At 37.4% G+C, this 10,952-nt stretch overlaps 1 pseudogene; it reads right to left on the bottom strand.

The window, feature by feature from the left end:
- Positions 1 to 2,412: 2,412 nt before the first annotated feature.
- On the bottom strand, positions 2,413 to 4,527 carry LOC147893183 (uncharacterized; annotated as a pseudogene).
- Between the last annotated feature and the right edge of the window lie 6,425 nt (positions 4,528 to 10,952).

Here is a 10,952-nt window from a genome sequence, read left to right on the forward strand (position 1 = left end):
TGAAGATATGATCCAGCAGATAAGAAAGGCATTGAGCACTGAGTTTGAGATGACTTGATGCACTATTGTTTGAGGATTGAAGTCTGGCAAGAGCCAGGCAAGATCTTTATCTCTCAGCAGAAATATGCAAGGGAGATCTTGAAGGCATTTGGTATGTCCAAGTGTAAGGAGATAGCTACACCTATGGAGGTAAATGTGAGGTTGTCTATGGAGGATGCCTCACCACCAATAGACATCGGGAGGTACAGGAAGTTGGTCGATAGTCTCATCTATTTGTGCAACACCAGACCAGACATCAGTTTTGATGTTGGCGTTTTGAGCCAGTTCTCCAATAAGCCCTTAGAGAATCATTGGAATGCAGGGATGTGGTGCTCAGGTATGCAAAGGGCACTCTTGATTATGGCATCACTCATGGTATGGGCACTTCCTTGGTTGGTCATTGTGGCTCGGATTGGGCTAGAGATGTTGATTCCAAGAAATCAGTTTCTGGATATTGCTTCTCTTTAGGTTCAGGTATCTTCTCTTGGATCAGTAAGAAACAACCAATAGTGGCATTGTCTTCTACTGAGGCTGAGTACAAGGCAGCATGTTTTGCCGCTTGTGAAGCAGTGTGGCTGAGGAGGATCTTATGGCACATGGGAGTGCAAGAGGATGAGGCAAGTATGCTGAGGTGCGACAATCAAAGTTACATGGCCATTGCTAAAAATCCAGTGTTTCATGCATGCACAAAACATATAGAGATTCAGTATCACTATGTGCATGATTTGATCGAGGACAGAATAGTGAAATTGGTCTACTATCCAATAGAGCAAAATGGGGCAGATATATTCACCAAGGCACTCGAGAAGGATCAAGATCATCAACTTGATGTTTATTATTTGTGACAGCAATAACAAGTGTGGGGGGAATGATGAGGAGAGTCCGGACAAGCCTGACGAAAATCTTGACGAGGAATTGAGTATTGAACAAAAAGAGATCAACATCGAAGAGGCTCATGAATTGGAAGAGAAAGATATAAACCTTGAGGAAGAGGCCAAGGAGGCAGTAGTGTTAGATCTCCTAGCATTAAGATCCGAAACTTTACAAGGAGCAGTGTCTACTGAAGGAATGTACTTTGAAACATCTACCCCATCCATACTTGTGCTTCTATCTTTTACTATTTAGGGTCAAGAATATTATCTTTTCTCAGATATACAATCCATATTTAATCTTAGAGAAGATTATGCCCTTGCCTTGATTGCACAAGCTTGTACCTTGGACAAGGATGTAAGAATCGAGGATGATGAGATGATGGTACTAGAGGATACATTTGACCCTAAGGAAGCACTTTGAGTGTGCTTTAAAAAAGCCTTAGATGAAGAGGATGACTAAGGTTCAAATAGGACTGAATATTCAGACAGAGGTCGAGGAGCAGAAGGAAACAAACAATGTCTTGGAAAGGAGCATTAATCTTCAGACCGATAAAATTTTGGAGGAGGAGGAGGAGAATATGAAGGTATGCTACCACTTTTACTTTTGTGTTTGTCCTAGATCCTTTTAACTATGACCCATGGACATACTTCTAATTACTTATTGTTTGATATTGTAGCTGTATATTGAAGATGACAGTTTTCTTAGAAGGTCCATGGGGAGTAGAGAAAGAGGCCTAGGACAATTGTCTTCTCTTGCCCACTATATGAAGAAGATGTCATTTGCAAAGATCTTGATTCATCATAGATAGTTGAGCAATGATGAAGAAGCATTTGCGTACTATTTTAAATGTTTATCGAAGTTTCTTGGTGGGTACCACATCAATTGGTGCAAGGATAAAGTCATTCTCATTGAAAAGCTATTTGCCTTAGACATTTTTGGGTATTGTCTAGGCCAACAATGCTCAAGGGCTGAGTATTTTCTCACTTACATTGCTTAATATGCTTTAGCACATGGAATAAGAAGTCCTCAACATTTAGTCAGTTATGGAAAGCACCATCTTATCAGGTTCAGAGAGCCACTTGTAGATGCTGATACTAAACACATAGAAGGAATGTAGTCGATGTAGAAGAAGTAAAAAAGTAAATCCAATTATATTGTATTTTCAAATGTTACAAAGGAGATGAGTCAACACAGGCTTTGTAGAAAATTTCATGGAAAATATTACACAATCTCAATTTCACTTGATTGCAATTTATATTGTTCATGTTCTCTATAAAGTTTCAAACTCTATCAATCCACTTGTGATCCTAAAAAATCTTTGACTGCCTCCACTCTGCATGTTTCTAAGCAGCTGTTGAGTTGTCTAGGATTTGCCTTGTTCTTCTCTTTTATGCCATATTGAATGCCAATTTAACATGTGATAATGCAAAATTTTTCTTGATTTGTGCAACCTTTGAAGTATACCTCTAAAGAACCACTGAAATACTTCCTTGAGACTATTTACCTTGTGTGCTCCCCCGAAATGTTGTGTATGTCAAAAAAATGCATTTCTTGTGGTGTAACATGAGACTTTTCCATTCCTTGTGTTGACCATATTGTAGGGAATCCATAGTTTTTAACGAAATATGGAAGGTGGATATAGAGAATATGCTACAATCATAGAGAAGATTAAGTTTTTGAGCAGTTGTTGAGTTGTCTAGGATTTGCCTTGTTCTTCTCTTTTGTGCCATATTGAATGCCAAATTAACATGTGATAATGCAAATTTGCAACGTTTGAACTATACATCTAAAGAACCACTGAAATACTTCCTTGAGACTATTTACCTTGTGTGCTTCCCTGAAATGTTGTGTATGTCATTTCTTGCGATGTAATGAGACTTTTCCATTCCTTGTGTTGACCATATTGTAGGGCATCCATACTTTTTAACGAAATATGGAAGGTGGTTATAGAGAAGATTAAGTTATCTTTTTTATATGGAAAGAAATAAATTTCTATGTCTTACAAATCAAATGAGCTTAGCTTACCATGTAGTGTGTTATGTTGCAACTTGTCCAAGCTTGCTTCATTGATTTTCCAAAGGTTTTAAGTTCCTCTTCCAATGAACGGTGATCACTCGTGCTCCATTTCTTTTTGTCACAAAGCATGAAAAGCTTATCCAAAGATTTCCACACTTCTGCTTTGACATTTCTAGCAAGACCATCTACCTCATCATCTTTGACATTTCTAGCAAGACCATTTGCCTCATCATCTTTGACTGTGTTATGTACATGCCTCCAGAGGCCGTATCTCACCCTTGAAACATACCTCAAACATACCTTGATTGTCTACCAAGCTTCTCTTGTCTTTGTTGTTCCGATAAAAACCTTCTTGCTTTGACTCCACCAATTGATGGCTTAATTGGAACATCTTTCCCATTGGCTGACTTCTTGAGATCTATTATGATGTAAACATCTCCTCCATGAAGACCCTTGTCTGATAGTACTTTTTCTAATGTAGCAATTGCTTTTTTTTTTTCTATGCTTTTCTGGTCGTAGCTTCCAAGCAAATCCAATGTACAAGAAAACCAACTTTTCGTTGATTCTACATAAAGCATGCAATGTGCAAATATGTACATTGCACAAAGGAATATCAAGGATTGCATTGAAATCTGGGTCTATCTTATCCCTATTCGGTGCTCTTCTCCACCATTTAGAATCCATCACATGGGCTGACTCCTTGCAGTAAAGGCATGGGGATTTTGAATTACCTCTTTTGCTTATGTTGAATATGCACTTGAGGGTTTTCAGGTCCCCAACCATATGCCAATCAACTTGAAGGTCTCCCTTACCTTCGACATGAAGTTGACATCCTTGAACCTAGTTTTTGATAACTGTAGGTATTTCTGTATGATGAAACACCCAAAATAGAGTTTGGTGGTCCTCTGTCTTTACCTGCAATTGCAAAAACAGCCTCACATCAACTAATTATAATCAAGATTAAAACTCAACATAAGAAAATAAAATTATGCTTACCTCAAATGCACCTAACCACCATATGTGCTTCTTTGATTGTACAATCAAATTATTTAGGTTTGATTTTGTTATTGATGTATCAAGTGCCCTATTCATAAGCATGATAGTCACCCTTTCAATTTTCCTCTCCTTAAGAATTTCACATTCATAAAGCTTAAGAACAAATCTAAGCCGACTCTAACACTCTTCAAATGCGATCCTAGAGAATGCAACCATTGGTCTTTGTAATTGCTCAAGATAAACAAAAATGTTATTCCTTGGATTATACATAGTGGTACCCTTACTACCTTCAAAAGCATCATCAATATGCAAACAATGTCCAATAAATTCATCTACCTGTTGATTAAGCAAGGCTCTCAACAAATTCCACACTTCTGCAAGATTTGGAAGAAGGACACGTTTGATCCTCTGATCCTTAAAAGTTGATGATACTGCCTTGAAAATGAAAGAATAACCATTCCTACCGACTCCACTCTCATCAAGTGCCTCTTGAATTAAGTTTACATCAACTTTGTTGCTTTTAACGATTTGTTGCACCACATTGCGTTTAATTGTTTTGAGCTTTTTTTCCTCAATCATCTCTTTCGCAAGTAGACCTTTCATTTATTTCACAGGAAGAGATTTGGATCAACATGATTCTTTTGCTTTGGTAGAGGTACGTATTCTTTCGCTACTACTATTGTCTCTTGTTAGCTTGTTCCAAAGTGTTGTTGCATCACGCTTCCATTTTGAGAGTACAATTTCTCCATCGCTTCACACTTTCATTACGTTTTCTTAAAGCAAAGAGTTGATGATGGTGGTAATCTTGAGAAAATTAAAAAGACAATGCTATGGTGAGATTAGTTATGGTTTTCTGACAGAGAAGCTAAATGGATCACAAAGGTGGCTAGAAAATGATTGAGAGAAAGATGTGGCATAACAAGTTGCCATAACAAAATCCATGTTTAAAAAGAAACGTGCAATTGCTTTTCCCCACCTCCTATTGGTCCTGTGGTTCCTACATCTCAAATTAATGGTCTCGCTCGCCCCTCTCTCTCTCTCTCTCTCTCTCTCTCTCTTTCTCTCTCTCTCTCTCTTCTAGAAACTACCTCTCTCTCGCTTTTCGTTTGGTATGTTTGTATCTCTCAGTCACAAGTCGGCTTAGATGTGCAAATAATTGAAGAGATGCTTTTAATTAATAGCCTTGAAAACCATGCTTTACGATAATGAGAGGGGAGGAACATCCTCCCTTGCTAGTTAATACATTTATAGCATGTTAGCATCGCTGTTACGTTCTTTTCATTGTCTCGTTGCAGCTACTATCTTAGGCCATGGTCACGCATGGCCCCTACTTCTCAAATCAAGGAGAGTGGTTCATGAAAAAGGGGAGAGTAGTTTGTTTGACAAAGGGAAGTATAGCCCCTCCTTAACACCTCCTTACTTGGCCGGCACTAGAAAGTTTTATGAAACTCTAAAATCCTATGAAGCAGTTACACCAATTGGCCTATTATTACCACCTTACAATATACTATACTTAGAAGTTGGCCAAGCATTCTAGTTACTAACTTAAATCACCCCGAACAATGCTTGGAACTTAAGTTGGATCTAACGAACGTGACCTTAAGAATGCATTCAATCAGTCGCTTTGTGCAGCGTCGAAGTTTCATGCCCATCGTTTTCGAAGCTTTAAAATGTCATCTTCGACGTCGTGCACGCGAATCAGCCACCTGACCCATTTATTTTATGCATCGAAAAATTTATGGACGCGCTCAAGCCTCAGACTCATGCTTATCGTGACGTCCCTCGACCTACGATTCCTTGGACAGAAGGTCTTCACGTAAGCATAGGACGACGACAAGACCTTTCCACTCTGCCCAATTGTGAAATATACCCACTCCCACCACCCTCGATGGCCAAACCGTGTACGTACGATTTGAAACCATGGCAGTCCTGATCCCATCGACAACCAAACACGCAAATTCTGATATTGAATATTGACCGAAAACTTCTCGCTCGACAGCTAACAAAGTTTATTTTTCAGCACAGCGACACCTTCGTTCGATAGTTATTGCTCGACGGCTGGTGCTTGTCCAGCGATGTAAACGAAGAACTTTGTTGGCAATGGGCATGAACTTGTCTTTTGAAACTTGTAGAAGGGTTCCGCTTCTATCATCATCGAGCAGACCGCAAAGAAATTAATCTATCCTCCTATCACGGATTAAAAAGCTCATCCAGATCAATAAACAGGCCATACATATTCACAGACAGTATCTCAGCATCTAGGAAGCACTTTCTGAAGTTGAAATATGAACAATTGCTCTTCCGATCTTACGATTCGAAATCCTTTCATCTCATAACTTCCACCATATACAAAACCTGAGAGTTTTTGTTTGAAGCATGCACGAACTTCCATTGCAGCAACAAACTAAGTACAATGAAATTGCAAAAGATCCAGGCACAGAGTACTCATTACTGTCTTCATATTTTTCTAGAGTTTTTAAGGACGTTCAAGCACCGCAAACATCCTCTGCTAAAGTGCAAAGAGATTTAAAAACATAATCTGGCATAATTCACAAACACTGCAACGCCTAAACCATTTTAATCAAAACGCGTGCTTGCAAATTAACCAGGTGCCTTTTCAACTTTTTTCTTCACCATCTTCGGGGCGTGCCGCAGCTTCCCCGATCGACGGCTTCCAGGGTCTCTGGAACTCGCGGGCTCTCTACTATCTCGAAACAAGGGGTGCGCTTTGACTTCTCTTCCGACATCGATGATATCAATGGTATCGAGTTTGACACAGGAGCAACGGTCCAGGGAAATGAAGAAAGCAGTATAAATACCGGAGCTGACCCAGCCTGCGACACGCTCCAGCTTGCCGGTGCGAAAGGCAGAGCTGGGCGGACGAGATTTGTGCATCATGGCGAACAAGTGTGCAGATTGTGGTACGGCTTAAGGCTCAAAGGCAAATCGACTTCTTTGGGTCGCTTACTATTCGGGAGCGCGGAACTTTGGCCAAGCAAGGGAACTCGAGAGACTTTATTGACAATAATTGGGTTGAAGTGTGGGCACTTTTTGAGGTGGGTAAGGAAAGCATGTCATAGATAGATACTCAATTGTGAGGGACATGTGGATGTTGGTCATTGCATGGGGTTAGGGATGAGCAGATTCACAAATATCTAAATGGTGGCACTTATACATAACATTATCTGAGCTTATGTGGGAATGCCAACGTTAGAGGAGCATCATAGGAGGGCTTCCAAGAGGGTGAATCCAAGGTCAACATTGAAAAAGAAAGCTTTGTATGGTTGCTCTGAGGAAGACATGGAAAAGTGGTGGAAAGGCTCCTTAAGATGAGCACTACATGAGCATAGGAGAGGCTCTCAAGAGGGGGAATAAAGGTCAATAATCAAGGCCTAGCAAAAAGAAGCATAGACGCATCACAAATGATTTTCAAAGGGATGGCTCTTCAAATGAAGATCAAGAGCATTTTGAATGTTAATATTGATATCAATAATTAATGTCAATATTGATATCAATAGAATGTAAGATTAGAGCTAGATGGCATAAGGGATTTCTCAAGCTAGTTAAAATGAGGTCAAAATAGCTAGTCAAAACCAAACTATGGGGCTAAGAAACCTTAAAGGAGCAATAATACCATTTGTAAGAGGAGACTCATCAAAAGATATAGATAAAGATCCTGGGTTTATGTTGGCAATTGCAAAGTGTTTATCTTTATCTAGAGCATATACAACTTGTTGCAAATGATGAAACATTTGGGCTTGCAAATTTTGTGTTTTTCTTGGATGGGCCTATCTTTGTTAGTAGGGGAAAAAAAAGACTATGTGTATGAGCAACAATATTGTCTAAATAATTGATTCTTTAGTTTGGCATAAAATGCACTCCTGTTTGGTTAGTTTGATTTGATCACCTTGTGGAAAAAACAAATACCATTTCTAATTGTATTTTCCCTTCTTGATTTCCATTAAAAATTGGATGTCTTGGCCTAAATCTCAACTTTTAAATATATCCACATCAAAATAAGTTTGTTGTGATCCTATGCCTTTACTGTACGCAATCAACATTATAGAATTCTACAAAACCTTTGGCCATGTCTCTATCACATTGGTTGTCGTAATCTTATTGAGTATGCATTACAAAAGTAAATCATGCAACATAAGAAATAAATCATAGTTAGGTAAATGACCATCTAGCATAAGTTCATAGAGACATAAAGTTCAAAAGCTAAATAGTATTTTATTTCAAAACTAAATAGTTTTTAATGGACTTGCAATTGATTCTTAAATCAATCAAAGATCATCCAAGTACGAAACATACATTTATTTAAAAACCAAAAAGTATTTAATGGGAAAATTATCCTTTGAATCAATCTTATGTCACCCCCATGTCACCTAAGTAAGAAACACACTTTATTTTCTTCTATGTCACTATTACAATCCCTCATATTACTAAAAACTCTCAATGTCGGTCACTTTTTGTAATCCCCCTTGTAGTCAAAGTAAATATATCAAGTACATAGCTTTTGACTCTTTTAGCAATATCAAAGCCTTGTCTGCCTCTATATTTGATGGTAGATCATTAGCGGATATAGCGTGTTTGATTTTTCTTCACTTGAATTGTCCCTAACTAAACACCCTCATTATGAATGGGTAATCCACAAATATTAAATTGTATTAGCATTTTATTAAATGATGAGGATTCTCAAGCATTACCTTATTTATATATACTAAGGCATACATAACATAGCATGGTAGTTAATAGAGAGGGATTGTCAACTAAATTGGCGAGCTTAAATGCCATTTGCATACATGAGGAGATTACTTATGCAATGTTATGTGAATATAGAGAGGGGAGCATTAAATACACAGGAAAAAATGTATGCCTATGGAAGGGGATAAAAATTGCCATTTACTTGCACAAGGACAATGCTTAAAATGCTTATGGAATTATGTATTTAAATTATGTGAATATTGAGAGTAGAGCTTTAAAAATCAATTAAAAAAAGTCTATATACATGGAAGGGGATAAAAAATAATGTAAACAAAATCAAGTTTCTAAATATAGGATAAAAAAAAAATGCATGCTTCTTCACATGCAACATGCTATATGATTTTATAGAGTGGCTCCCTGCTGTGAGGATCCCACCTTAGCAAACTTCCACTCATCATTAGGCATGAGGGCATTCAGTATAAGTATATTTAGTAATGCACCTCGACACTTAAATACAAAAAAAAGAAATTAGTGACAAATTTTTTCAAAACCTAGAGTTTCTTATACTATAGGTTATTGGGCATTTTTTGACACTAATACCAATAGAATTTGTGAAGAAATAATTTTCTTTAAAGGTGTGAAGCATTGTGATATCTGTTGGTACCGTCTATTAGTATGAAACATTGATGTAGGCATTCGGCATTGATGCAAAAGACGTAAAAAATTAGCACATGTATATTCATCAGGCATCAACACTATGGAATGCAATTTTTTTTTAAATGGGGTAGAATGGGAATTTTAAATTTGTATCCCCATTCTACCCCATGATAAGTTAACATAAAAGGGACCGGATTTGTAAAACAAGAACTCTCAAAGGGGATGAATCTATTGCCAAATGCTCGCCAAATGTATTATAAAAATTTCCTCAAAGAGGCATGAAGATATCATGCTCCAAGGCATGAGTATAAATATTCCCTTGACGAGGCAAAAATGCATAAGGCTACAAGATCAATTATAAGAAATCCTAAAAAGTGCATACAAACTCATACTCTATATTAAAAAAAAGATTTAACACTAGCTCAAATCTAGAGCCCTCTTTGGTCTCCATAACTTTTATCACTTTATGAGGCTAAACCTATCTCATCCTCTCTTACACCTCCATGATTCTAGCTACCTAGATCCCTCACCCACTCAAAATTCACTTGCTCTAGATCCTCACCCTCTCTATTCTCTCTAGAACTTGCAGTTGGGGTAGGCTATGAATAGAAAGGTTTATTAAGTATATCAACATTATGTAACTTTAAAAGAAGATAGTTATATTACAAAAGTAAGAATGGAAAAAGACTTACCTAGAACACAGTTGCATCACAATCAAGCCAGCAATCCCTTACACTTAGGGGTTTATTAGTCTGGTGAGCTTTAAGCTTCGATATTTTGATCTCTTATTACCAATGGAGGCCTATTTACGTCAATAATTCCTTTCCACAAGCTAGAAAGGCACCTTAGTTTTTTCCAAAAACCTTACTTTCTAGCTCTAGAAACCATTGTATCAAGGAGCCACACTAATTAATTATCCAATAATCTTCTTCTTAGTATCTTCATCTACCAAGAAATAGTCAATGTGATATAGCCTACATGTGCTACATATGTAGCAATGCTACTCAACAAATCAATTCATATAACATTATGTGAAGTTGGTATCCTAATTTGAATCTATGCTTGGAGAAGACCCTTCAAGGAAGATAAAATTATGTTGTGACACACAAGCATCAAATTATTGAAAGATTATATTTACTTCTTTTATTCTAGTATTCAACAACTGTACATCATGCAATGCACATTTGTGTTTCTCTTGGAAATATTTGCAACATAGTTAAATGAACAACACTTAAGCAAGTGGACATGTCATGTCATTTAGACCCTCTTTAGACCCTCCCCCTCTGCATGTAGTAGGTCACAAAAGGATCACTAATATCAAGTATTTAAAGGATCAATGAAATTAAATGCGAGTTAAATGCTGAACATATAACCTGATAGAAAGATTAACAACACAAAATTGGACATGCAACAACTTAGAAATAGAATTTCAAATCAAAATTGCATCTAGTATATAGTAATAGCCTCAAACTACACACCTTTTGACTTGCCAATGGATCCAAAGTATAGCTCTTAACAATTCATAGCAACCAAAAACGTTTTCCTTCGATAGAATAGCTCTGTTGAGATGAGACAAATATTATAGCATGAAACCCAAAAATAATATCCTTCACATGAGAAAGCATATATAGTCCATCATATTATTTCCATTATCTTGGAGAACT

The sequence above is a fragment of the Dipteris shenzhenensis genome, chromosome 15 (genome assembly GCF_047967505.1).
Source record: "Dipteris shenzhenensis isolate YYH24624 ecotype China chromosome 15, Dip_SZ_1.0, whole genome shotgun sequence".
In the NCBI taxonomy this organism is placed as follows: Eukaryota; Viridiplantae; Streptophyta; class Polypodiopsida; order Gleicheniales; family Dipteridaceae; genus Dipteris; species Dipteris shenzhenensis.